Genomic DNA, 3,887 nt, shown 5'->3' on the forward strand with positions numbered 1-3,887 from the left:
GGGGGAGAGAGAGAAAGAAAGACAGAAAGAAAGAAAGACAGAAAGAGAGAGATTAACAAATAAACTATATGCAGCCCTAAAACCTTAAAGAGAGAGAGAGAGTTGAAGGACAGAAAAAAGGAAGCAAAATTGAAAATGTGAGAAAAAAAAACAATTACCTTAAACGGATTCTTTGACACATAAACCCATTGAATAGATAAAACAAAATAGACACAGTACGACCCGATAAGCAAGATAGCCGTCAAGATAAGCAGAGACACCGAAAAGGACGCAGACGCGGAATTAACGAGAAAACGTGAAGGAAGTATCATGTGGCTCAAGATTTATGCAGTTTCCCCGAATGTCTTTGGCATTAGAAGGACATCTAATGAATTATTGTTCTTAGATAAGAAAAGGCGGAGAGAGTGGGAGCGGGTGAGGGAGAGGGAGAGGGTGGGAGGGTCGGCAGGAAGGAGGGAGGATGGGAGGGAGATGGGGGAGAGGGAAGGGGATAGAAGGGAAGGAATGGAAGTATGGAGGGAGGAAGAGGGAGAGGGAGAGCGAGTGAAGGGAAGGAAGTATGGTCGAGGGAGAGAGAAAAAAAATAAGAAATAAAAGTGAGAGAGAGAGAAGAGAAAAGTTAAAAGAGAAGACCATCTAGAGGGAGAAACCGTAACTCAAAGAAATTCAGAGAGAGGAAAGACATAAAAAACGCAACACAGACAGACAGAGAGACAAAGAACAAGAGACAAAAGAAACACCAGAGACAAAAACAGAGAGACCAAAAGCACCTCGGAGACAGAAGGAGGAAGAGCAAGACATTCTAGAAGAAACGGAAGAACAGGAGACCGAGGGAAGGAGCCAAGGAGCGACCCTTCCCTCCGAGACAAAAACTAGTTCCTTTTGCGAAGATCATAAGGCACAGGTTCCTGCGACTGGTTGCGAGGCTCTGAGGTGAGTTGCAGGTCAGTCATAGGGAAGTTGCAGGTAACTTTTGGGGGAGTTGCAAGTCAGTCACGGGTAAGTTGTTTTCCAGGATGGCAAAGTTTTCGGACGTGGAGTTGGCAATGATTGCCATAATCCTTGATGAAGAGGAAGAGGCAGAACAAAAAGTGAAGAAGAGAAAGTGGGTACATGAAGCTTGGCAGAAAAGAGACACTGAAGGAGAGCTTGCGACTCTGTTCAAGGAATTAACTGATGATGAAACAAAATTTTTCCAGTACTTTAGAATGTCCAAAAAACAGCTTCAGGATATTGTTCAGTAAAATGGAGACTCAACTGAAGAAACAAGACACCCACTGGAGAAAGGCCATAAAACCAACGGAACGATTAGCAGTTTGTTTGAGGTGATATAATACACTGTATTTGTAGCTGGTCATTTACTGTACTTATCTATGCTGGAGATTTCACAGACTCTTTCACAACTCTTATTAGTTGATTGTTATACTAAGTGACAGTACATTAATTTGTTTTAAACGGCCAAAATGCATCCTTACTTATGGTTGTTTCTTCATGTTAGTGATTACTCAAATGTGTTAAGTTGTAAATTAAAGAGTTAATAACCCTGAAAAGTTGAAAAGTAGTTCTGCAAAGAATTGGCGCTGTTTGGAACTGATGTCTAAGCAGAGAGCTCATGTTGCTGATCATCATATGTTGCTGTTGTATGTTCTTGGTTGAGGTGAGGGATGTGGAGTCGGAGCTAATGATGTAGAAGCTGAAGGCTCAGGTGGTCTTTCAGATGCTTGTTGATTGATAAGCATTTGCATTTCATATTTCTGTACTGTGGCAAATATTTCAGATTTTGCTACATTCAAATAATAAGGGGTTAAAGTTTTTAGAGTTGGAGCAATGTCAATGTCAACAGGGTGTGGTGAGGTAGAAGCGGTTTGATTTTCTTGTTTACTGATCAAGTACTCCATTAATTTTGCAGAAGCTGTTTGTTGAGGTGCCACTTTCTTCTTTGATTTTCCTGCTGACTTAACTTGAGCTTCAAAAGTAGGCTTTGGTGAAGGCAATGGCTGTGTCTGCAAATCTTCATGTAGGCCTCCGTCCAATACTGTTGGTTACCCTGCATCTTTCGGGATGTTGTCTTGTTCGTCCTCCTGTTGTTCTACAGCATCGTCATGATTGTTTCCTTCATGTTCCTCACTTACGATGTTCCCCTTGGCTTCCCTCTCGTGCATGTAAATCTTTAAAAAGTTTAATTGCTCCGAAAATTTATACAGTTTAATATTCTCTGCACTTTGCCCACTCTTAGTTGAAGTCTTCTTCATAGATTTTCTGTAGTTGTCCCTTATATTGCTGAACCTGAGAAAAAAAACAAAGTTTCAATATAAGTTAAATTTCTTTCTTTCAGATACCTAGCTACGGGGGATTCCTTAAGGACAATTTCGTTCAGCTACCGCTTGGGGCATAGCACAGTGTACAAAATTGTCATGGACACTTGTAGGATAATAACAGAAAATCTCATGAGCGAAGTACAACCAAAACCTTCAACAGAGATGTGGAAATCCATTTTTCAGCACTTTGGCATTTTCCTAACTGCTTGGGAGCTTTGGACGGCAAGCATTTTAGCATTCAGGCTCCCCCAAATAGTGGTTCTCTTTACTTTAACTATAAGAAAACATTTTCAATTGTCTTGTTGGCGCTTGTTAATGCACATTACAATTTCATAACAATTGATGTTGGTGCATATGGAAAAAGCAGTGATGGTGGATGTTTTTGCAAATTCTGGTCTAGGCAAAGCACTACAGCGAGGCATATTATCACTACCAGGGAATGCTGTATTGCCAAGCACAGATACTAAGGTTCCGTATGTAATGGTGGCTGATGAAGCCTTCCCTCTATAAAATTAATTGATGCGACCATATCCTGGGCAAGATTTGGATAATTCTAGTCGTGTCTTTAATTATAGACATCTTTAATTATAAAATACGTTTGGCATTTTGTCTCAGAAATTTAGAATATGTAACCGAAGAATTCAAGCAAAACCAGAAAATGTTGATCACATCATACTTGCAATCTGTGTTCTGCATAATTTCATTAGGAAATATGATGTAGAAACACCCCCATATGAGGTAAATGCAACAGTGCCTAAAACAGAAGAAGCAAGACTTGAAAATCTGCCTCTGCAAGGTGGAAATGCAACAAGAAATGCGTTAACTGTAAGAGAGCTGTACAACGATTACTTTCATTCAGAGGCTGGATCTGTGCAATGGCAGTTTTCATGACTGCAGATTCGAAAATGAAAGGCAGAGAAAAGGTATAAAAACCTTGCAAAAGTAAACCAGACATTTAGTGTGACTACAAAATTAAGAATAGATTAAATACATCAGTAAAAAAAAAACGAAATGTGATGTGAGGTGTTGTGGTACGGTATGAGGTATGGCGTGATGTGGTGTGGTGTTGTGGTGTAGTATGAGGTGTGGTGTGGTGTGATATGATTAACTACATCAATTAAAAAGAGTACTTACCATCTACTTTCATTTCTTCTCCTATTTTATTCCATATATCTTGCTTGAAATTGCAATCCATATATTTCGGTTGGGACAGATCATAAAGAACTGGATGATTTCGCACCAGTTCAATCAGAAGTTCGTCATCCATTTTCTTGAGCGTTCAGAACACTCGTCCGGCGTCCGTGAAAATCTAAAAAATATCGGTGGCGACGATATTCAACTCCACGGAACGGAGACGGAACGGAGACGGAACGGCCACTGATAGTTAAAACACTGTACTGCGCCGGACGTGTGTGAATGCTTCGGTTGAATTCGAAGCAACGATATTTTTTACTGATACTGAAGCACTGAGCGGACACGTCACTGATGTGTGTGAATCGACCTTTATTGGCAAATCATGGGTAAGTAACAGGGAAGTTGGTGATGAATTACAGCGAATCATAGGTAAAT

The 3,887-nt window shown here is 40.3% G+C and overlaps 1 pseudogene; it reads right to left on the reverse strand.

The window, feature by feature from the left end:
- Positions 1-1,534: 1,534 nt before the first annotated feature.
- Positions 1,535-3,636, reverse strand: LOC147468522 (uncharacterized; annotated as a pseudogene).
- Positions 3,637-3,887: the final 251 nt, after the last annotated feature.

Source organism: Penaeus japonicus, unplaced genomic scaffold (assembly GCF_977035675.1).
Source record: "Penaeus japonicus unplaced genomic scaffold, GWHDUDI00000001_assembly GWHDUDI00000028, whole genome shotgun sequence".
NCBI lineage: Eukaryota > Metazoa > Arthropoda > Malacostraca > Decapoda > Penaeidae > Penaeus > Penaeus japonicus.